Source organism: Pelodiscus sinensis, chromosome 2 (assembly GCF_049634645.1).
Source record: "Pelodiscus sinensis isolate JC-2024 chromosome 2, ASM4963464v1, whole genome shotgun sequence".
Lineage (NCBI taxonomy): Eukaryota > Metazoa > Chordata > Testudines > Trionychidae > Pelodiscus > Pelodiscus sinensis.
This window is the reverse complement of record NC_134712.1, coordinates 59,602,773-59,627,936: the sequence shown is the minus strand read 5'-3', so window position 1 is coordinate 59,627,936 and position 25,164 is coordinate 59,602,773. Positions and strand designations below refer to the sequence as shown.

The 25,164-nt window shown below is 46.3% G+C and overlaps 2 long non-coding RNA genes across 3 annotated transcripts in view; one reads left to right on the top strand and one right to left on the bottom strand.

The window, feature by feature from the left end:
• Positions 1-22,989, bottom strand: part of LOC142827052 (uncharacterized) — a 35,518-nt gene extending 12,529 nt beyond the window's left edge. Inside the window, exons 1-2 of the long non-coding RNA XR_012901422.1 lie at positions 22,832-22,989; positions 1,045-1,157 (exon numbers count right to left, since the gene is read on the bottom strand). This is a non-coding gene — a long non-coding RNA (uncharacterized LOC142827052). The remainder of the gene's footprint in view (positions 1-1,044; positions 1,158-22,831) is intronic.
• LOC112544222 (uncharacterized) overlaps positions 1-25,164 on the top strand; it is an 84,260-nt gene that overhangs the window by 30,456 nt on the left and 28,640 nt on the right. Inside the window, exon 5 of one of the 2 annotated variants that reach the window (XR_012901423.1) lies at positions 2,211-2,608. The exons of the other annotated variant lie outside the window; for it this stretch is intronic. This is a non-coding gene — a long non-coding RNA (uncharacterized LOC112544222). Of the gene's footprint in view, positions 1-2,210; positions 2,609-25,164 lie in introns of those variants that run through there. 2 annotated transcript variants of the gene reach the window in all.

Genomic DNA, 25,164 nt, shown 5'->3' with positions numbered 1-25,164 from the left:
ACATGGCCCTCTTTGTATAGACTTTGGGGGCACCCCTCCCCCCCATGGGTGCAGCAATGACCTTTAAAATCCAATAACGTGACACTGGCAAAACAAGGTATTTTTCTCTAAGCTCATTCTTGGAAGTGGTAGAATCGCTTTGGATGAACGTTTCCAAAAGTCAGACTGTGGTAGACCCCCCAGCATGGAGAACTGCAGCCCAAAGGGTGAATGTTTGACAAAAGTTATCAGAAACCGTAGAAACGGGCCTGCAGCAGATCCAATCTCCAGGCAACCTGCCGACCATAGCCAGCCTCATTGGCTACATGGGAGAGTCAGTAAAGTGGCTCGCATAGCAGCAGCAGTTCAGTGTCTGCTCAAAGCACATGGCTGAGATTGCTCCTGCTCCTGCTTTGGACCAAGCCTTGCCCCCTGTCCAGGGAACCCAGCCAGTTCAAACATTCAGCTTCAATTCCTGATTTCAGTTTTGCTCCGGAGTGCACCAATCACTATCCACAAGTGCCCATATCCCAGTCCTAACTCTAATAAGAGATGATGCTACTGGTGCCACCTAGAAGTTACTGAGCGATCTGGCATTCTGTCTCGTGTTTGCCCAGACATTTTTTTAAAATTAAAGAGTTTTCACCCAACCTCCAGTGTTGAAGTGTGGATGTGTAAACATAAGTCATGTAGCTAGACACAGAGGCCTACATTTTCATAAGTGACTAGCAATTTTGTGTGCTTCAGTTTTTAGATATCTCTGGAAGGATACCATATGGGTTCTGATATTGGTGTTCTGAACATTATCTGAAAATCAGACCAGCTCAGGTTAGGCACTCAAAAACAGAAGCATCCATAATCACTAGTCACTTGTGAACATTTAGGCCAGACATTCCAGCATTTGCATCCACAGTTAACTGCAGGCCAAACTATGCTTGCAAAACCAGAGGCTACTTTTCACTATGAAACACAGTTCTCCCAAGCTAGTCTATTTTAAATTGGTTCTGTCATGTAAGTGGCTCTGATACCTGCTCTCTCAGCAGTAATCACAAAAAGTTCAAGTACCTTTGTTCACCTATTTTCTGAGCTCAGCACCATTTCCATCCAAAAGCACAGCTCTGGGACAGCTTGCCTCTCTCTTTACCATTTGTCCTTTTGGTTTCTTTTGTGCATGATCTCTGTGTAAAGATGAAATGTCAGTCTCTTATTTTAAGCTGTAGTTTATACAAGAGGAACTTTGCAGTTACCCACACCAGAGTCACATTTCTGTAAATGCAGAATTTTAGATGATTCCAGGTTTTGTCCCAGAACACTTTTGGGGAAAAAAAATAAGTCTGTAAAAAGAAAAGTTTAAAATGTGATAAACATGTTCAGTTTGGTCACACCTCACCCAACCATATGCTGCTGTTGTTTTTTTTTCCCCCGGCACACATGGAATTTTTTCATGACAGCAATATGTTGGAAATTTTTTTGTTTTGTTTTTAAGTGCTCAAATTAAAGTACTTCTAGTGTGAAAGCTGTTACCTACCTCAAGCAATGTGTAAGAATTCTAGAGTTGTTGTAGTATATAGTTTTCATATTTCAGGTGTGGGGTAGATGGTTATGGGACCTATCTATATCCTTGCAAAAGGAAGCAAAGATATTTTAAGGTCTTGTACATAGAGGATTTTTTGATTAAAACATGCAACCAGAGAATGTAGATAAATGCCAGTTGTTAAATGCCAATACACTGAATTCTACTTCTGTCTCCTAGTAATATGAATTCTGCTGCATGATTAGAATTTCAGAGGAAAGCCAAGTTATTTCAGAAGATTTCTGGCTACTATTGAGCTACAATTCAAAAATTCCATTATTAGATCTCATGAATGTTTTCATCGGAAAATTTTTCCTCTGAAAAATGTAGATTTGGGTCAACCAGAACATTTTGTAAATTTTTCCAAATTGTTTTGGAAAAAAAGAGGTCTGCCAGCACCACAGCTACCTTTTTGGTTTGACAGAAAATCCAAGAACTTTTCAGTTTGGGTCTGTCACGGCTGAATTCCCCAACCTGGTATTTCGAGTGTAGGTAAGGGGGGCCGGTTAGTAGAATAAAACCACTATCAGATCCTATCTCTGCAGTTCCCACCTTCCCCCCCCCCCCCCAAAAAAAAGTTTTCCTGATTTCAGTTTCCCCTGAAATCCATTCAGTATTGCCACCACCAAGCATACAAATTGTACCCCCTTTTTTCCAGGAAAGAAATCACTTGGAATCTCTTCCCTAAGAGCAAAACCCTCAACCTCCTTTCCCCAAGAAGTTGAGAAAAAAGAAGCAAGAACACTGTTGCAGAGAATAATGAACCTGTGCTTTCTCTGGTAACGTGTCTGCAGCCAAGCATTTAAGTTTAAGGACACAAAAGAACAACCAATACCAGTTAACAGAACAACAACAACAACAAAGAGGAAATACTTTTATTATTAAAACAAGACTATTATTGTAAGCATAGTAAATAATTTGGTATTAAAAAGCCATGAATTGAAACAAAACTCAGGGATTCTCCTGAGATTGATTCATGGGTACAAGAGAGAAAAACAAAAGGCATGTAACCAGCTCAGACATAATTTCCCAATGCCAAACAAGAAAAACAATAAACCTGACAGATTACCTAAATTTTTTCCTACTCGCACATTCTGATGAATCCAGGAGATCTGTTTTGGGGGCAGTTCATTTCTTTCCTCTGTGCCTGGAGAAGATTTCCCTCTCTCAGACAGAGGAGACTGCTTCCCCCAGTTTGAAATTCTTTATCTGCATTTCATTGGCTTAATGTCCAGCCTCCTCCCTCAGGAACAGAATAGCTTAAGGTTAGTTTAACCCTTTCCTCATTTTCCAGGTAAGTCAGGCTCTCATTTACAGCTCCCATTCATGATCAGGTCAACCTGAAACGGAAGTTGGTTCTTTGCACAGCTCTTCCCCATGTACTTTGTGAAGTAATTCTCACCAGTTACTTCCAAAACTAAATGATTGGACAACAAAATACCAAATGAATTTTAATGTTGCTAAATGCAAAGTAACGCACATTGGAAAACATAATTCTAACTACACACACAAAATGATGGCGCCTAAATTAGTTGCTACTACTCAAAAGAGAGAGATCTTGGAGTCACTGTGGATACTTCTCTGAAAACATCCACTCAATGTGCAGTGGCAGTCAAAAAAACAAACAGAAGGTTAGGAATCATTAAAAAGGGAGAATAAGACAGAGAATATTTATTGCTTCTATATAAATCCATGGTATGTCCACATCTTAAATACAGTGTACAGATGTGGTTGACTCATCTCAAAAATGATATATTGGCATTGGAAAAAATTCAGAAAAGTGCTCCAAAAATGATTAGTGGTATGGAATGGCTGCCATATAAGGAGAGATTAATAAGTCTGGGAATGGGCAACAGGGACTGCATGGATCACTTGATTATTACTTGTTTTGTTTATTCCCTCTGGAGCACCTGGCATTGGCCACTGTCAGAAGACAAGATACTGGGCTACATGGACCTTTGGTCTAACTCAGTATGGCCATTCTTATGTGAAAAGAGTACAGAGCAGACCCAAAGAACTAAACCATGTTCCTAGTTCACAGACTCCTAACAGAAGTTTGAATATCCAAGGCTTTTTTTTTTAAAGCTATTTCTGAGTGCAGAATGACTGACACATTTGCATATAGACATCATTACCATTACTTAGGAACAAAAAACAGGACTATGTAGCACTTTAAAACTAACAAGATGGTTTATTAGGTGATGAGCTTTCGTGGGCCAGACCCACTTCTTCCACTATTTGATCTGAGGAAGTGGGTCTGGCCCACGAAAGCTTATCACCTAACAAACCATCTTGTTAGTCTTTAAAGTGCTACATAGTCCTGTTTTTGGTTCCAGCTACACCAGACTAACACGGCTACATTTCTATCATTACTTAGGGAAGCACTTTAGGAAACTGGAAATACATGAGATGCTATAGAAAATAGCATTTTATTTGGTGTGGTTGCATTTCATATGTTTCACACCAATAGATAATAGAAAATCTCTGGGAACCCGGTATGCAGAGATGTTACTTCCACCAGGCACATTACATATTCCCTTTATGCAAAATATGCTTCACTGCCCCATTAGTTATTTTTATTTACTTGCTTGCATGCTATCTAGCGTGCTTTTATGGCTCTAATTACTGTAGTATCTGAGCATCACAGAGGGTACGTCTACACTACAGCGCTAGTTCGAACTAACTTAGTTCGAATTAACTAATTCGAACTAAGCTAGTTCGAACTAGCGCATCTAGAACTAAAAACTAGTTCGAACTAGCGTTTTGCTAGTTCGAACTAGCGCGTCCACACTGATTGGACGCAGGGGGGCATTTAAGGGCAGCTGAAACCGGTTCTGGCAGGGCATCAGGTCAGCAGTTGCTTTGTGTGGCTGCTGTCTGAGGCTATCTGAGGCTCGTGCTTAAAGGGACCCCCCCTGGACAGCCGGTTCTCAGCTTTTCCTGCTTGCTTGCCAACCTCGCCGAGGGACAGCAAAGCGTCGGTCTCTGTGCCCGTCTGTGTCGGTGCTTCCCTTCGGGGGGGACCGCCGCAGGTGGCAACATGGAGCCACGGCTCGCCCTGCACCTTCTGGTGCACGTTCTGGACTTGCTGCTGCAAGCCTGCCAGCAATGGCTCGAGGCTGCCTGGCACCACCTGGGGAACGTCAGCCCCCTGCCTCTCCGCCTGGCCGCCCTGGGGGCCGTGGAGGAGCCGCGGCGGCGCCCCGGCACCGGTGTGCCCCGCCGCATCTGGCGTCTGGACACCAGCAGCGACTGGTGGGACCGCATCGTCCTGGAGCGCTGGGACGACCGACAGTGGACCCAGAACTTTAGGATGAGGAGGGACACCTTCCTGGAGCTCTGCGAGTGGCTCGCCCCTGCCCTGCAAAGAAGGGACACTCGCATGAGGCCCGCCATCCCCCTCCAGAAGCGGGTGGCCATCGCCCTCTGGAAGCTCTCCACGCCGGACAGCTACCGATCCGTCGGGAACCAGTTCGGCGTGGGGAGATCCACTGTCGGAGCAGTGCTCATGCAGGTACGGCGCTCGTCGGCCACCGAGCCGGGGGGGAGGGGGGCTGCGAGGAGGGGATGGGCCGCCCCAGGGACAAAGGGGGGGGCGGGAGGAGGCGAAAGCGCCCCGCACCGGAGGGGTCGGGCTGTCCCGGCCGTACTACACGCCGCCAGGGGGGTTGCTTCCGGGAGTGGGGCGCGGGGCACTGCCAGGGCACGCACGCTCCCAGCCACCCGGGCGCCCCACTGATTGACGCTTTGCTGTGTCTCTCTCCGCAGGTGGTCAAGGCCATCAACCGGGTGCTGCTCCGCAGGGTGGTCCGCCTCGCCAACCCGGATGCCGTCATCCGGGGATTCGGCGCCCTCGGCTTCCCCAACTGCGGGGGGGCCATCGACGGGACGCACATCCCCATCCGTGCCCCGGAACACCAGGCGTCCCGGTACGTGAACCGCAAGGGGTACTTCTCCGTCATCCTGCAGGCCGTGTGTGACCACCGGGGACAGTTGACGGACATAAATGTGGGCTGGTCCGGCAAAGCACACGACGCCCGGGTGTACCGGAACTCCTCCGTGTGCCAGCGGCTGCAGGACGGGACCTTCTTCCCCGACCGCCACATCAGGGTCGGGGACGTGGACATGCCCGTCTGCCTGGTGGGGGATGCCGCCTACCCACTGCAGCCCTGGCTCATGAAGCCCTACACGGGACACCTCAATCCCTCCCGCCAGGCCTTCAATAACAGGCTGAGCAGGGCCCGCATCGTGGTGGAGGGGGCCTTCGGGCGACTGAAAGCCCGCTTTCGATGCCTCCTCACCCGTCTGGACCTGGCCGAGCACAACATCCCTCCCGTGGTGGCGGCATGTTGTGTGCTCCACAATTTGTGTGAGCGGAAGGGGGAGGCTTTCTTGCCAGCCTGGATGGCTGAGGCTGACCGCATGGCTGGACACTACGGTCAGCCCCGCACCGCCGCCGTCCGGGAAGCCCAGCGGGGGGCCATCCGGATCCGGGAAGCCCTGCGGGAGAGCTTCCAGGTGGAGGAGGAGGAGGACTGACCTCTCCCTGCATGCCCCACCGGGGCCTTCTTCCACCCTACCCCCCCCTTCCCCTTTCCCCTCCCTACCTACTGTCAAATAAAGACACCTGTTTTTCCAACAAAAACGTCTGTTTATTTCACAGAACTGGGGTGGGGGAGGGAGGAATGAAGGTGGGAGAAGGGAGGGGGAAACCTGGGACGAGGGAGCTGGAAGGGGAGGGGAGGGAAGGGAGGAAGGGAAAGGAAAGCTCAGGGGTGGGAGTCTGGGTGCCTCTCCCGTCTCGCCACACTGCGGGTCCGGGGGCGTCGGTGGGGAATGGTTGTGGAGGGGGCGGCAGAGAGGACAGGGGGTGTGGAGGAAGCAGGAGCGGAAGCAGGAGGAGCAGGAGGAGCAGGAGGAGCAAGAGGGGGAGCAGGAGGAGCAAGAGGGGGAGCAGGAGGAGCAAGAGGGGGAGCAGGAGGAGCAAGAGGGGGAGCAGGAGGAGCAAGAGGGGGAGCAAGAGGGGGAGCAGGGGGAGGAGGAAATGGAAAGCGGTCTAGCAGGCTCTGGAGGTGGCCTCGCAGGGCACGGCCCTGCTCCTCCAGGGCCTCCAGACTCCTCTGGCGCAGCCTGAGGTCCTCCTGGACCCAGTGGTCCTGGAGACGGAGCTGTCGGTCCAGGAACCGGAGATGCCGCCTCTGGTAGTCCTCCTGGTTCCTGGCTGTCCTGCTTGCCCGGGCGCGGGCGGCTGCTGCAGGCGGTGTGGTGCGCCCTGCAGTCCCCGGTGCTGCAGCTGTGGTGCAAGAAGACCAGCGGTCAATTACCCCAGGGGCCCAGGTGTGTGAAACCCAGCTCCCCTCTGCAAGGCCAGGGCCCCTGCAGGATCCCCAGCTGCTGCTCCGTGGTGGGCAAGGCCCAGGCGCACGGTCCCGGGGCTCCCTCTCGCCCCAGCCCCCCGTACACATAAGGGGAACACGAGGGTACTCACAGGTGGACGCCTCCCCGGCCTCTGATGATGCAGGCGAGCGGCTCTGTGGGGTGCCTCGGGGGTCCCGGGTCCTGGGAAGGCTGGCAGCAGGCTCCTGGCTCTCAGAGCCCTCTTGCTCCTCCTCGGTGTCCAGGAGCGGTCCATCTGCCCCGGGGTCAATCACGTCCCGGGGGGCAGGGACGGCATGAGCCCCCAGGAGGCGGTCCAGGGCATGGAAGTGGGGGCAGGCCTCCGGGTCAGCCCCTGGCTGGCAGGCCCGGGAGTAGGACTGCCGCAAGTCCTTTATTTTGCAGCGCACCTGCTCCCGGCTGCGCTGGTGGCCCCTGGCGGCCAGGCTGGCAGCCATGCGTCCATAGACGGCCGCATTCCGGTGGCTAGTGCGGAGATCGTGGACATTGGAGGCTTCCCCCCAAACCTCGATGAGGTCCACGATCTCCGCACTTGACCAGGCGGGCGCCCGCCTTTTGCGCCCCCGGGCAGGCTCCTGGGAGCCGCCAGGCTGATCGTGGGGAGCAGTGGAGGGCTGGGAGCCCTCGGATGGCTGGCTCATTGTGTGGCAGGTGCAGGCTGTGCAGGCACGGGTGCTTGCAGCCTTGCAACTGGCACAAAGTGAGTAGCCAGCCCGTGGCCCTTTAAGGGCTCCGGGGCCGGGAGGGGGGCAATAGAGTTTCCCTGGTGTTGGCCAGAGTGGCCACCAGGGAAACCTGGGAAGCCTTAGCCTCCCACTAGTTCGAACTAAAGGGCTACACAGCCCTTAGTTCGAACTAGCTAGTTCGAACTAGGCGTTAGTCCTCGTAAAATGAGGTTTACCTAGTTCGAACTAAGCGCTCCGTTAGTTCGAATTAAGTTCGAACTAACGGAGCGCTAGTGTAGCGCATAGGAAAGTTAGTTCGAACTAACGTCCGTTAGTTCGAACTAACTTTCTAGTGTAGACATACCCAGAGTCTTTAGTGAGTTTATCTTCACAACAACCTTATGAGGTGGTGGAGTGCTATTCTTTCTAATTTACAGATGAAAACTGAGGCACAGAACCACACTTAACTGAGGTCACACTGGGAGTCTGTTTTGTATTATAAAGAGGGCCTTATATATTGGGCCCAACCCTTGTTTCTGCTGGCTCCACCTGGCAGAAGCCTTGTATTTTGGAGGGCTGATCTGGGATGCCTGGGTCAGTTCAACTCACAAGCACATCTTGATAAACCATTAATTTGGGGAATCATTTTGTTATATTTTTAGGAAACTGCAGTGTGTATGATGGAAGCATACATATTAGAAGAGAGGTCTCAAACTCCCAGCCTATTGGCCGATCCCGGCTGGAGCAATTGCACAATCCAACCCAGGAGTCCCAACACAGCAGGGGGGCCTGTGTCTTACCATTCCCGAAGCCCCAGCCGCACCACCACTGCCTCTCTCCTCATGGAACCCCATCCCCCAAGGACACGATCTTGAGGATTACCAGGGGCTTGGTGTAGCGTGGCGGAGCAGTTGGGCCCCCACCGCACTCCCTATGGTGACAGGAGCCCATGGTGACAGAAGCAAATCTTAGTGGAGCGAGTGCACCCGCCCAGTGTGCACTGCTTCCCTGTGGCTCCTGCCACCTCAGGGAGTGTGATGGGGCCTGCCTGCTGCTGCTATGCTGTGCCAGGTCCCCCTGATAATCCTTGAGTCCACATCCTCAGGGAATGGGGTGCCATGGGGAGAGAGGCCAAAGTGGTGGCAGGAAAGGGAAATATTTAGGGAATGGTAAGGGACAAGCTTCTCCAGCCTGTTGGGACTGGGCTAGATTGTGCAATTGCTGTAGATGGGGATGGCCCCTAGGATGGGAATTTGAGACCCCTGTATTAGAGGTTTAGTGCAAGGGAATGAATTAATATTGACCCTAAGAACTCTCTTCTAATAACAGGGATACCTGAGGCATTCTATGTGGGCTCAACTGAATCCACTATAGAGATGAGCCCCCCCTCAAAATGCTTGGGTTCAATATCTAGGGGTACGTCTACACTTGCTGCCTAGTTCGAACTAGAGATGCAAATGTAGCCAACTCAAATTGCTAATGAAGCGGGGATTTAAATTTGAACTAACGATTCTGGAGCGCGCTTTCTGGTTCGAATCAGCTGGCGAGTGGAATAGCGCGCGGGCGAGATTATGCTAATGAAGCGTAGGATATTTAAATCCCCATTTCATTAGCAATTTCGGTCGGCTACATTTGCATCCCTCGTTCGAACTAGGCAGCAAGTGTAGACGTACCCTAGGGGTTCCTCTTAACAGTACAAAACAGATCCAGCTCAAGCCTCTGCTCAGTAATAGTGGGATAACCAGTCATGCCTGCTGGGCACCCCTAAGGGGTGATACATCCTCGCTTACCCGCACTGAGCCTGTGCATAACAAAAGAAAGCCTTTATTAAAAGAGGAATAGAATGCAACATTCATTTGGGAAAACCCCACAACCTTGATCCAAAAGCAAACACCTCACAGTACCTTGGGGGCAGTGTCCTTTGATTCAGTTTCCCATCTTGCAGTGTGAAAGTCCAATGAATAAATACTCCTTTTAACACACCACTCTCCTTTCCTTCTAAGTTGGGTGTTCTTAATCTGCAAAGATCCAGTGTTCAAAAATACATTCAGATGGGACCATCTCTCACACTGGGAAAGCATTGGGAGATTATGGAGCTATGCCTCCATGGCTGCCTCTGCACTGGCTCGCTGCTGTGTTAGGTTTGCTACCTCTGTCACCACTCATCTCTGCTGTCAGTCACTGCCATGTCTGTGGTCCATATTCTTGGGTTCTGCAACTTAGCCCAGCTCTTACTGATTTCAGTGAGCAGTGAAGAATCTTTGTGCTACTACCTCTTTGTGGTCTTTTACTGCCATATTGTCACCAGGTCTAAGGCTTAAGTCACTACTAGACCTACTCATCCGTGTTTTCAGCTCTAGTAATTGATGAATAGAAACAAAGACTCTCAAATGTGTCCAGTCAGCTCCATTTTAAACACTAGAGAGGGGAGAGCCACATGGGATGTAGGACTCAGGGTAGACTCTGTGTGGTCATCAGGTAGGACCATAAACACACACCCCATCTTTCACTGGGATTTATTGTCCCTACTGCTGTTTAATAAGTGAGCTTCAGTGTAGGGTGACCCTCTCAATCAAAAGCTTCAGAGGGGTAGCCGAGTTAGTCTATAACACGAAAAACTATAAAAACAACAAATAGCACCTTAAAGACTAACAAAACATGTAGATGGTATCATGAGCTTTTGTGGGCACAACCCACTTCTTCAGATGACCATTCTTCTTCCAACACTCTGGTCATCTGAAGAAGTGGGTTGTGCCCACGAAAGCTCATGATACTATCTACATGTTTTATTGATCTTTAAGGTGCTACTAAACTATTTGTTGTTTTTTAAGTTTTTCCTCTCAATCAAGGCATGCTAAGTACAGCTCTGTTGTCTTGTACTCATACGAGAGGCACTGAATTCCTGATTTCCCAGGGGTGCTTGATCCCTCACTTTGCCTCAGGCCCTGCCCCCACTCCACCTCTTCCCCAAAACGCCACCCTCTGTCTCTTCCTGACACCTCCCCTCCAAGGGAAGATTTTCAAAAGCACAAAAGGGAGCTCCTCAAAGTCTTTTACACAACAGGGAAAGCTGGGATTATAAATTTCTGTGAATGTTTGTTCCCAGTTCCAAAGTACATCTCAGGCTATGCGCACACTGGGAAGGTTGGGTGACAAAAGTGTTGTTGATATGCAAAATAGGGATGTTAAGGACTAATTCCCCCTCCTTGCTGCCACTGGGGACGCTTGTATATTTCAAAGCTGGTACGCCATGTGCTGCCCAGAGTCAGTGGAACTTCCCACTGGCCCTGAGCTGCATGCGGAGTTCCACATTTCTCCTTTGAAATGTACCAAAGCCCCAGCGGGGGCTCTTGTACATTTCAAAGGAGGACTGCGGAAGTGCCTATCGATTAGTCAAGTAGTCAATGGAAATTCCATTGACTACTCCACTAGTAAATTAATCGTCACTTAACATCCTTAATGCAAAAGCCACCAAAAGTGAAATCTGATCAAAACGGTTTTTCTTCCTCCCATTGTTGACATTTCATGGCCACATTGCTAGTACCTGTCCACAGATAGAGCAAAGCAATATGGGTAGGTATCCCACAGTGCAGTGTTGTGGGAAGGCCTGTGCTTCTTGGGATTCCGTTGCATCTCTGCGAGCTCAATGTGCTGAAGAATGTCAAAGCAGCACAGCAGTCTCTCCAGCCTTCCCCCTGCAGCAGCAGACTACCTGCTGCTGTGTTCCTAGTAGGGCAGAACAGAAGCATTCTAATGATTTGCCCTTTATTCCCCAATAGAGTAGCTCACTCAATTGTCAGATCCTTCCTGAAGCTTTGAAAGGGAAGGGGTGCATGCCTGCAGGACAGCAGAGATCACAAAACACTCAGTATTCATCAGGATAAGTATTGTGGGGTACTGGCAGAAGCCAGTTCTCTGGACAAAACAAACAGCAGAGCCCACACTGGCTCTTTGCTGATAATAAAGGGAGGGGAAAATACAAAAGTCTCTCACGGGGTGAAAGTTTGTCGTCACCAAAACTGGGTGTTTTTCCCAACAGAAGTCACATTGCAGTGCAAACACTCTCACAATTAACTCTCACCAAAAAGCAGTTTTTTGCAACAAAATGTACCAGTGCAGACAAGTCCTTAGTTTCAATACATTTGGAACCTTTTGTCTTTCTCATTCCCACAAACATTGCAGCACGTAAGCCTTAAGGTAGTCAAAGGAGACTGATTATTCACACACAGGACACTTTAAGTTACACAGCTAAATTTGCAGTGACCTGCTGGGAAATGATATAGATTAACAATTATTTGCTGGGCAAGTTTATGAACAAATAATAGATGCAATGATTTTTTTAAAAATCTATTTGCAGTACACAGACAAGACCTGAATAGGGAAATGACAAAGTTAACCGAAAACAATGTGTTGGCAACTTTTCACTTCCCTCTAATAATTACTTCTTAAGCCAAAATACCGATGGCAGACATCACCAGGGAAAATTTCTGCAAACCAGTAGCATTTTCATCCTGCTGTGTAAAAGAGAAAACACTGTGTAAAAGCCCAAACTCATCCCTCCCTGGAGCCTGACTTTATTAACAAGGTAAAAGACAGCATGAACTCCAACCCAAACCTTCTCCAAGAGACTTGGCCATTTTCTCAAAAGACTCATATGCCCATATTCTCTGACAAAGTCATTCCCACTTCTTTTATATTGAGGGGGAAGTTAGCAAACCATCTACCACAATGAATTAACAGGAACCAGTGTGCAGCTCTATGTAGGGCTATATCAACTGTTAGAGTGGCTCAAAAGAACTCTGGCATCCGGTTGCACTTCTAGTAAAACATAAGCATAGATTTGAAGTGTTTGATGGTGCTCTGAAAAAGCATCTTACTTTGGTCCCAAATATAAACACTTATTATAATGTATATCTTCAGGAAAGCAGCATTCTTTACTGGCATATTACACAGCCAAAGGAAGGCCTTCTGGTGATATGGTATGATGGGGCGTTCCACTACCTTATGTTCAGAACTACCCTGGGACAGTAAGTCTATATTTCCTAAATTTGCATAAAATGAGAATTACACAGATGGGCAACACATGCTTCTGATAAGTCCAGTGTGAAAATTACTCTCTCACTTGTCGTTGTACACCATCTTTCCACATTTCTGGCAATACATGTCTTAAACAAACAAGAATTGTGACAAGTAAAGCAGATGGTCTCGCTTCCTCTCCCCAAAAGTTCCAAAGGCACATTTACCCAAATTCTTGTTTGACAATGATACTGCCCCACTTACCACAGCATATCTGAAGGAGTTTTCAGGGACGTATGACTAGAGGGCCTGATTCTCATTTACACTATTGGCCATTTAAAACCTCTCTGCTAGTATAAAGGGGTCTTAGTGTAAATGAGATAAAGATCTAGAGTCTTCTAGCCAAGCTTACAAAGGAAGTTAATTTAACTCAGCTCACAGGGGGCTCACTACAAGAAGCTGAGGAAGCAGGTTCTGTCTCCTTTTCTTACTCCATCTATAAACCATGGTTATTAATTGGTACTGTACATTGAGGCTTCTCTAGCCTATATACCTTTTTTTGCTATGACTGCACTCTCCAGATGTACTGTAGAAGAATGACTCACTGGCCTGCTTGACCCCTCAAACTTTCCTTGCGTACTGACACTCATTCTGGCCCTGCAATGGTCTAGCTTTTTCTGTGACTCAGCCCTCCCAGTCTGGTCACTTTGAAATCCCTTGTATTGCAGGGACACTAAACATCCAACAACCAATAGTCCCATGGCATCCAGCTGAGTCTATGGCCCGAGTCCTGACTCAGTAGTCCTTCCAGCCCTGATCTTCAGGGTCTTTGCACCACCTTTTCACTGACTACAGAGGAACACAGTCCTTTCCTCCTCCCCCCTCACACCCTGCTTCTCTGGTTTCCAGCCCACGTACCCTGCAATAGGCAGGAAAAGTCTGTCATGTCATGTCAAGGCCCTGCTTGTTTCCTAGTTTTCTTCCTGTCTGAGCCTATCCTTTCCCATTAGCCCTTTGCTGGGCACACCATGTACCTGTGCTCCTCTCAGGCTATGTCTAGTCCACAGGGCTATTTTGGAAGTATCCCAAAATAGCAATTCTGTATCTCTAAACGCGCCCGGTATTTCAAAATATATTTCGAAATAATGGGCATGATATTCCAGCATCCCTGTAACTCTCGTTCCATGAGGGTTAAGAGACTTGTTGGAATAGCAATTTATTTCAAAATCTGGCACTGTGTAGATAGCGCCAAATTTCAAAATAAGCTCTTTTGAAATAGCCTTGAAATAAGTTATGCAAATTGTGTAGCTTATTTCAGGGTAAGTGTGCTGTGTAAATGCGCACTCACGCTTTTCGAGGCCTCAAGGGTTTTTCCTTTCTTCTGGGCTCCAGCTCACAGGATCTCCCCTGGAATTCTCCAACAGGTCCCAAACCAAAAGAGCAAACTTATATCACTTGCTCCTTTCTTGAGCTTGAATTTTAGTCCTTCACAAGCTTCCCATTTCCTCAGCTGGCCATGACAATACCCCAGGGAACTCTTCCTGGGGTCTTGCCCTGTTTTGAGGACCACAGTTGCTAACTCCCATTCCCACTTCTCTTCTGTTCTCAGAGAACTGGCGCTCTCAAATGCCTCTCTTCTGAGTCTCTCTCTCTCCAACTGAACTTTCTCCATCCTTCCAAGGAACCTTGACCTCTTTCCATGTGGGCCTGTTAACTGACCTAGTTAGCAGGTGCCAATAGGTGGGTTAATTGAGCTTTCAGAACTAGTGTGGTGGTTATACCCCATAACAAGCAAATTGTGAGCTAAAAACGTGCCCTTATGTACAACTACACAACCCACTTTTAAAAAGATCTCAGAGGGAAGAGTATGCCACAAACCAAAAAGACATTTTAAATTGGAGGCTTTTAAACCTTTCTGCCTGGGGACTCATGTCCCATCACGCTGTAGTAGGTGTTACAGCAGCATCTCACATTTCACTTCTCTTTTCCCTTCCAACATTAACCCAAGCAGGGAGATCTTTCACTGTGGAGAGGTAATATTCCAGGGTCCTTATCCCCACTACTCCTCTAATCACTGGGGCCTGCTGTTGCTACATCACACTCCCAGCTCTTGTCTCTGAGGTTAGAGAGAGAGTAGAGGGAAACGGCTCCCTTTGTATATAAATCATTGATGGAACTGGGAATTAACTGATGCCAGAATCACTATGCACCTAGTTCCCTTAAATTAGTAACCATGGCTATGTCTAGACTGCAAGCCTCTTTCGAAAGAGGCTTTTTCGAAAGTATCTTTCGAAAAAGCCTCTTTTGAAAGAGAGCGTCTAGACTGCACGCGGAACTTTCGAAAAAGCAAGCCGCTTTTTCAAAAGAAAGCAGCAAGTGAGTCTGGATGCTCTCTTTCTAAAAAGCCCTGTTTGCTTTCAAGAACGCCTTTTTTCGAAAGAGCACTTTCAAAAAAAGGCGTTCTTCCTCGTGGAATTAGGTTTACCGCCGTCGAAAGAAAAGCCTTGTTCTTTCTATTTAATTTCGAAAGAACGCGGCTGCAGTCTAGACGCAGGTGAAGTTTTTTCAAAAAAAGGCGACTTTTTTCGAAAAAACCCCTGAGTCTGGACACAGCCCATGGGACTAACAAGGAATGCAAGTACACAGAAATCTTATTTTGAAAAACACATAAACAAATCTGAACCCAGAAGCACAACTAAGGTGGTGCATCCCACTGCGCTGTTCTAGTAAGAGCTGGCTGGGGCGCTTCCCGCTGGGCTACCAGGTTTCTCTTGCAGGCTGCCATGCTAAGCAACAGGCAGGTGAAAGGGGCTGGCTGTCAATGACACAGCCCGAACCAGTCCCCCGGGTGTCCAGTAGGGAGGGAAGAGGGACTGAAGGCTCCCCCCTTCCTACCAATGCTGCTTGTTGCTTGCTGTTCCCCTTCTGCCCCTGTCAGGGAGTGAGAGAAAAGCACTCAGAGTTCCTGCATTCCTCCCCCACATGCCTAGTGTGGGGAGGGGACAGAGGAGTGAGTGACCCACGCTGTGCACTTCCCTCTCGCTCCCTGACAGTGATGGAAGGGGAACAACAAGTTACAAGCACTGTCGGTAGGCATGGAGGGGGCCTATCCTCCCTAAAGGGCACCTTTGCCACCTGCACTCCTGCCACACAATTCAACCTCCTACTCTGAGCCCCCCATGGCCCCAGCCCCCTGCCCTGATTCCTGCACTCTACCACCTCAACCCTGTGCCCTGATCCTCTCCTTACCCTCCCAACACTGACTCCTGCACCCCACCACACCGAGTCCTAACTCCTAAACCTACCACATCCCCACTTCTTGCACTGAGTCCTCTCACACTTACACTAAACCCCTGCCCTGAGCCCCCTGCACTCCACTCCACACTTACATTTCTTACAGGTACTGTGATATCATGCCCCCCAGCCCTCTCCCTTAAACTCCCTGGGGCAGGAGCAATAGAACAGTACCTGTAAACAATTTAAGCTACTTTCACTCTTATCTGAAACAGATCCAAAGGTGTGCAATGTAGAAGTGATGACAAAGGTATGACCAAAAGTATAACCAAGGTCTATACCTAAGCAGCAGAATTGTAAAAATCAGTTGTTTCATAAGAAACAAGTACTTGTGAATAACGCAGCCATCCCAGACTTATGCAGATAAATCCTCCACTCCAAACCATACCATCATCATGTATCCTCTCCTGGTATGTACATCCGTACACACATATTCTATAGGGATTGAGCATGACAAATTTGTGACACAAAACTCCTGGAGTTTCCTTTGCTACATATTTTCCATCATTGTACCTCAAGCAGACAATTAATTTACCAGTTAAAAGTAATTCTTCTAGTATTTATGGGCTCATCTAGACTACGCTAGAGTGTTGAAAGAGGACTTCTTCCAAAGAGATCTTCTTCCGATCTCACTTTCGAAAGCGAAAGTAGTTTAGACGCGGCTTTTTTTTGGAGACCTCCTCCCCCACCCCCGGTCGAAAAGCCGTATAACCTCATTTTTTGAGGAAGAATCCTGCAGAATTTGCATATCCTCTCTCAACAGTCTAGCCTAGTCTAGATGAGCCCAAAGTGTAAATCCAGATGATGGATGTCATAAATGCCATCTACTGAGGTTAAGGTTTTACTTACAAGTTACAACATAACACAGAACTAATTATTTCAACTGAACAAGTGTCACATGGACATTTGATAGGGAGCTTATTTCTTCAAGATGTTTGCTACTTTCAGACAATTAACTAAAGGTCCCTCACTTTTAATTTTGAGTGTTCTGTTTATTTGTTAACTGAGTGATGTTTAGGCTTAAAACCTATGATGATTTCCATTAAACCTCACTTTTTTTTCATAGTAACTGGATGAAATCTAGCAGCTTTCAGACTACTAATAATTTTAAAATTATCTTCAGTTACATAAGAACATAAGAATGGCCGTACTGGGTCAAACCAAAGGTCCATCTAGCCCAATATCCTGTCTGCCGACAGTAGCCAATGCCAGATGCTCCAGAGGGAGGGAACACATCAGGTAATCATCACGTCATCCCTCTCCTGTCATCCACTTCCAGATAAACAGAGGCTAGGGACACCATTCCTACCTATCCTGGCTAATACCTGTTGATGGACCTAACCTCCATGAATCTATTGAACTCTTTTTTTGAACCCTGTTAAAGTCCTAGTCTTCACAACATCCTCTGGCAAGGAGTTCCACAGGTTGATTATGAACTGAGTGAAGAAAATCTTCCTTTTGTTGGTTTTAAACCTGCTGCCTATTAATTTCATTTGGTGACCCCTAGTTCTTATATTGTGGGAATAAGTAAATAACTTTTCCTTATTCACTTTTTCTACACCAGTCATGATTTTATAGACCTCTATCACATCCCCCCTTAGTCTCCTCTTTTTCTAAGCTGAAAAGTCCAAGTCTTTTTAATCTCTCCTCATATCCACTTCAGGCAAGATATATGTGTGCTTTAGAGATGCTCATGTCTATGACACTCTCCCACCAGAAATACAGTAATTCAGAATTATGGAAGCACTCTAGTTCTAATCTTTGCAAAATGCATATTTAATTTTTACCAGGAAATACATTTTAGAGTACACCAATCGAAAACACCAGGCTCAAGGCTGCATATCCCCCATTTTCCATTCTAATTCTCTGTTTTCACTGATAACTGTTTTCACTGTGAATTCTTTAGCTTTTCCCTTTCAAGGGAAAATTTTCATCTTTTGTCTCTGCCCAAACGTGCAATTTCTTTGATAATATTTGAGCATATCAATTCAGCTGCTTTTGACTACAAAAAACTCACGGTTAACAATACTTAAACAACATGTTACAGATTGATTATAACAGTTTGGAATAACAGGAAAAGTCTGCCGATGTCTATAGACCACCTAAATTCATAGCTAAGTTACTTTTATACTTAACTTACATCCTCTGGATTGCACCTGAGTCTGCACAGTGGATTGAAAAGAAAATGGACATGTCAGGTTCTGAATTAATAACCAAAATCATACTCTGTCACTTACAGTATCACTTTACTCTGCAAATGGTCTCATTAATTTTAGTTGACCAGCGTAATGGAGGTTACTTATCTGTAACTGGAGGTTCTTCAAGATATGTGGTTGCTATCTATATTCAACACATGAATACACATGCTATGCACATGCCTGAGACCAGAGATTTATAACAAGAAGCAGGGGCAGCCCGTCCATATAGGCGAACTAGGTGGTTGCCTAGGGCACCAAGTTAAATGGGGCGCCAAATCATTGAGGGGTTTGGAGGTGGGGGGTGCCGATTACATGGTACACTTAGGGCACCAGTTGCTGGCAGCCAGTCTAGGGCTGCCTCTGATAAGAAGGGTCTGTTTGTCTGCACATTGCAGTTGCTTACCTCATGCTCCAAATCGAGGGCATAAAAGGTGACACAGACTGATATCTCTCCAGTTCCCTCTGGGTATGTCTACACTAACCACCCTAGTTCGAACTAGGTTGGATAATGTAGTCATTCTAACTTGCAAATGAAGCCCGGGATTAAAATATCCCAGGCTTTATTTGCATGTTCCCGGGCACCGCCATTTTTAAATGCCCGGTAGTTCGAACTCCGTGCCCGTGGCTACACACAGCATGGGCTAGGTAGTTCGAACTAAAGCCCCTAATTCGGACTACCGTTACTCCTCCTGTAATGAGGAGTAACGGTAGTCTGAATTAGGGGCTTTAGTTCGAACAACCTAGCCCATGCTGTGTGTAGCCGCGGACACGGAGTTCGAACTACCGGGCATTTAAAAATGGCGGCGCCCGGGAACATGCAAATAAAGCCTGGGATATTTTAATCCCGGGCTTCATTTGCAAGTTAGAATGACTACATTAGCCACCCTAGTTCGAACTAGATAAATGTCTATCCATCCTGCTCTTAAATATCTCCAATGATGGAGATTCCACAACCTCCCTAGGCAATTTATTCCAACGTTTAACCACCCTGACAGTTTTTCCTAATGTCCAACCTAAACCTCCCTTGCTGCATTTTAAACCTATTGCTTCTTGTCCTATCATTAGAGGTCAAGGAGAACAGTTTTTCTCCCTCCTCCTTGTAACACCCTTTTAGGTTCTTGAAAACTGCTATTGTGTCCCCTCAGTCTTCTCTTGTCTAAATAAAACAAACCCATGCTGTTGATCCACAGCTGCATCTGCTGAAGAAGGCTGCAATAGACTTTGTAAAGGTGTGGACAGGTCTCCAAGTAGCCACCTTACATATGTCCAGGATTAATGCATCTCTAAGAGTACCTTGTGCTCTCACAGACTAGATCCTCACCCTGTCTGGGAGCAGAATATGTCAACTGATAACACTGAATGATGCATCCAAAGACCTACTGGGCCAATAAAGCTAGTCCTTGCAATCATTCACCTAGAACAATAAATAGCCTTGTTGTCTAGTTTGTCCTGGGCAGATAGAAAGCCAAGGTCTGTCTGACGTTGAGAGAATGCAGCTTCTTTTCTGCACCAGAAGCATGAGATTTTGAGATGAGTACCAATAAGCAAATAGGTGAGTTCATGTGTAAATTGCCTTACATTGAGTGCCAAATTAGTACAAATGGTGAAGCAAGGTCAGAATTAGTTCTTCCTCCTCTATATTGAGGAAATGGGGGAAAAGACCACAGGACCAGATTGTATTTGCATCGTCACCCACTTTGTTTATATGATCAGACAGACAACTTGCCTTGCCAAAGGCATCAATTTTAGCTCTTTTGGGTTAAAATTCATGTTAGGCTTGGACAAGGGGATAATGAAATGTTAATATCCTTACTATATAACTAAAAACTAGCAGCACTGCATTTGACATGCCTTAATTGAAAGGGTCACCCTAAATTTAACCTCACTCACTCAGCAGGAGGTAATGATGCCAATCCAAGTGAAAATCAGAGTGGATGGTGACAGATGTTCCTCTCTGGTTGTGTAGACTCCGTGAACAGAGTCTTAAATGCTATTTTATGCTTGTTACCAGTGATCAAAACAGCTGATCAGACTCAATTCAGAGTTCCTGTTTCTGCTCACTAATCACTGCAGCTGAAATTGCAGACAAGCTGATTTAGAGAGGTGAACCTTTAGATCGGGCATGGGGACCATGCTGTGGTAAAAGGCAACACAAAGGTACAGTAGCAGCAAGGTTCTCCACAACCTGGTTGAAGCTAGAGGCAGAGGTGATGATGAACAACAGAAAAGGCAGCAGTGAGCAGATACAACAGTGGTGAACAGCACATGCACTGCTTGATGTACCCTCCCTCCTTCAGGGGTGGGAGGTGAACATGGGACTGGGATTTTGCTGACATTAGCCAACTATGAGTGGAGTGCAAAAGAGGGAAAGGGGACTGGCATGTTAAAGAGACATTTCCCCTGTTGGACTTTCACACTACAAAGTGGGACACTAAGGCAAAGCACAGTGCCCAATATATTATGAAGTTAGTGTTCACTGATGGTTTGTACACTTTTAAATGCTTGCTGTGATGTTTTTCCTAAATTATGCTGAGTTCCTTCGCCCTTATAAAGAATTTGATTGTTATACAGAGACTGGGGAAGTATTTCCTTGTCCGGGATGGTGGTCAGTTTTTCCAGATTTCTTGGGGGCTTGGGCCAGTTCTGTTTTGTAACATTACTAGCATTGCCAACTTTCTAATCTCACAAAGCCAAACACCCTTACCTATGGGAAGGAGTATGGGAAGGAACATGGGCTCTGGGGGTGCAGGGTAGAGGCTCTGGATGATGCTCAACTCCAGTGGCTCCTCACAAGCAGCAACACATCTCTCAGATCGTAGGCACATGGGTGGCCAGGTAGTGCTGCACCCTACCTCTGCCCACAAGCGCTACCCCTGCAGCTCCGATTAGCTAGGATTCCCAGCTAGTCAACCAATGGGAGCTGAAAAGCCAGCACTGGGGTGGGGATAGTGCATGGAGCCCTCATGGCCATCCTTCCATCTATGAGCTAAGGGACATTTGGCCACTTGATGGGATCCATGTGTAGATAAAGAGGAAGCCTGCCAGCTCCAGCCAACCAGACTTTTAACGGCCTGGTCAGTGGAGCTGACCAGTGCTGCCAGTTTCCCTTTTTGATTGGACGTTCCAGTAAAAAACTGGATACCTAGCAAGCCTAAAAATTACACTGCAATCAGCGACTAGTATTAGTGGCCCCTGCCGTGTGACTGACCCCTTTGTCACAGTTATCTAGATTACATAACTGGGGCCAGCACAAAGTCTGGGTTTTGCTGGTTTTGACAGTCAGACTATTATTACAAGGACAGCCCACTGTACTGTCGAAGCAAAAGCCTCACTCAGTTTACGCGGCTAAACAGACAGTTTTATTGGCCAATAAAAGCAAAGTAAGCCAAAAGTGGTCCCAGCAGAGCCGGGCCCAGTGAGGCTTGCTAATACAATCAATCCTAGTATTTTATACCCTTAACCAAACAAGTCTGACATCAGGGCAAGAAATCAAAGCGAACTTCAAAGAGGAATTATTATCAGCAAAGAAAGAAACAGGTTTAGAGGGAGTTCGAGCTTCAGCTCAAAATAGTTCATTAACACATTCCAACAGCGCATCCTTCTGGCCTCTCCCCACCTCGGTGAAGGCCAGTTCATTCCCTCTAGTATACGTGCAGACACAAGAAACTGAAATGGCTTTTGTTATACAGAATGGCTTCTAGCTAAATATGAAATGGTTTCTACAGTACCAACCAGTAAAAGCCTATTCCAGGTTCAAACATTTAAAAAAAATGAAAACTAGCCATTGTCTCTAATTCTTTTTTAAGAGAAAGTGTGTGTGTTTGTGGGGGGGGGGGGAGCAGGGGAATGGAAAACACTTGACACTGTTTGGAAGGTAAAATAAAGACAGATGCAAAACTGGACTGTTTCTTGAACCAAGAAACTGCAGCGTGTTCTATGGGAATCTTTAATCTTAGACCTCTTGAGACAAGAAAAGCTCTGTGCTTTACTTGCTGCATATTAGTAAATTAGTAAAATTCAAGAGTTTTATCTTTACACCTCAGGAGCTCCCGGGCATGTTAATTATTTCCAAAATTTCAGTGTGAAGATTAGGGATGTGAAAGGTTAACTAGTAAGCATCACCCTTAATAGGTGATGCTTACTGGTTCTGGTTAATTAGTGAGGGATAAGGGTGCACCAGCCTCCTTGCTCCCTCCTCCCTCCCCTTAACCAGTTAAACATCACATTTAATCAGTTAACCATTTACATGGGATTTTACATCCCTAGTGAAGATACAGAGAGCCAACTTAACAAGCAGACTAAAATGCCCAGGGCAAACTAAGCCCTTTGTCAGAAGCAGAGAAACGTCTCCCAGACAAAGGGCTGTGACATTTGGATGCAGATTCAGCAGAGCCCAAACCTCCTGTTAATGGTGATAAAAGTGCAAAGAAATAAAGGAAAGTGATTACATCTCATTTTTATGGGGGAGCAGTTTCACCAACTTTTTGCTGTAGATTAAATGAAAAGAACAAGGAGGAAACAGATTCCTTCTTCTCCCCACACCCCCCAAAGCCCAAGAAAAAACCATGTTCTATACTTTACCCTTCTCTTTATTTTTCACTCTCACCGACCTGAATTTTTTCTAAAGCACAAACTAGCTCTTACTGTCCCCTTAAACTTGCTTCAAAGCACAGCTGAAAATATTCTTTCTTGCAATAAGTCTATCTCACCTTCCATGTTTCAGCCTTCCTTCCACTGTCACAAGGAGGAGAGTTTAATGTCCAGCTATAAAGAGGAATGTTTTTGAAAGTATTGCTTAAAATTTCATCTCACAAGGAGAGGCAGGCAGCCCCAACATGTCCCCTTTTCCTCTCCTGTGCACTTCAGCTTGCCCCAGCTATGGGTCCTTCACCAACCTGACATCACAAAGAGGCTGGGGGGAGGAGGGGGAAGTTTCCCTAGCAACCAGGTAACTCAATGGGATAACTTCCTGGTCTGAACTTGCTGAACTCTTGATGGAGGTTTCACTCCTGAATGCTGCTGATTTCCCCTTTGAATTAAGTTTCTTGAGCCAGAGGGCCACCCAGAGCTCAAGGTGTGTTCAGAGGACAGTTTGAAAAATATCCTGGTCAAAGCATCAGAGGTTTCAAGCTAAAATCCAACTGCAGCATCACTTGATGTTCCAGTAAATAGTGTTTCCCCTACCTAGAGCCATTCCTTGAGTATGGTGAATCACAGTGACTACTCTGGGCCCCTTGTTCTGGGGGAGGGGGCGGAGGGAGGGCAACCGTACTTCAGTGTGCATGTGTCCTGCAGGGCTTGGACTCAGTTTCCAACAGCAGCAGTCATAGGCAGTGACTCCAGGCTGGAGTAACCCAACCATGGAAAAAAATATGGTGGGTGCTTAGCACCCATCTGGCAGCCCCCTATCAATGCCTCTCCTTTTATTTGCCTTTTATTTGCTTTGTCTTTAAACTAAACAAGCCTAATCTAGTCAGCCTCAGATGCCTCAAGCCATTTGCATTATCTGTGTTTGGACCCCTTTATTTAATTGTATTTATTTATTTATTTATTTATTTGAAGATGAAATGACCAGACCTATGCACAGCATTCCACGAAATGTCACATGTGATGCCTCTAATACACAATAATCATGTATGTGTTTATAGTCTATACACAGACAGAGAGGGGGAGAGAGAGAAAATAGACACAATATTTTCTGTATATTTACAACAGTAAATCAGTCAGTTTTCTCTCACAGCAAAGTTGTATGCATGGGTGAGATCCTGCCCCTCCATGAAGTCCATAGAAATTTTGGCATTGATTTCACAGTGGGATCGGGATTCTTAAATGTTTATTTTTAAAAACCAGGTCAAAATCCATTTAAAAAAGATAAGAGCAAAATAACAGCATGCTTTAGTGGTCTCAGACAGGAAGCCATGTTAGTTTAAATAAAACTTTAAAATAACAATAGTCCTGTAGTACCTGAGCCCTGGTCTAAATTATTTCTCCCATTATTTCAAAATAACAAGTGGAGCGTCAACACTATCAAATCCATTATTTCGAAAGAAGGGGCTAGTTATTTCAAAACAACTTCTGCTTTCCACAAGGAATAACACTTATTTCAAAAAAGCAGTAGTATGGACACTCCATTGCTGCTATTTTGAAATAAGTACTTCCCAGAATCATTCAACGTAATTACTCCTTAGTGCTTCCTGGAGCTCTAAGTCGAGATAGCACACCCACATTAAGGGAGCCTGCCTCGGACTAATTTCGCGGCTTCCCTATAGTGTGGACACGCTATTTCAAAATCATTATTTGGGGAGTTATTGTTTTGAAAAGTTTATTTCAGAATAATTTCCTAATGTAGACATGCCCTGAGAGACTAAATAAAAAAAATAGATAGTATAGTAAATATATAGATGAGCTTTTGTGGGCACAAACCACTTCTTCAGATGACAAATATGGATGGAGTAAGAGGCACAAAGCTTCAAATAAAAAGCAGAAAAAGAGGGGAGGGGAAAAAATCTGTCAAAGTGTCCATACTAAATAAGGATAATAGAGTGGGCTGTAAGTGCCTGAAACTTAGCTTTTGATGTCATCTGGGTGTCGAATATAATGGCCCTCTGCCATGTGTATTAGCCAAACTGGACTGTCTCCACAACAAAGGATCAATGGACACAAATCAGATATTCAAAATGGTAACAAAGAGAAATCTGTTGGAGAACATTTTAACTTCTGTGGGAACTCCTAATGGATTTAAAGGTGGCTCTTCTCTTTCAAAGTAATTTCAGGAATCAATTAGAGAGAGAATCTGAGCAACTGGCCTTCATATGCAAATTTGACACTTTCTCTCATGGCTTGAACAAAGATATCAACTGGATGGGTCATTATATTCAACACCCTAATGACATCAAAATTTAAGTATTGGGCACTTACAGCCCTCCCTATTAGCCTCATTCAGCATGGGCACTTTAATTGAGAGGTTTTCCCCTCCCCCTCTTCCCTCTTTTTCTGCTTTTTATTAGAAGCTCTGCCTCTTGCCCCATTTTTGTCATCTGAG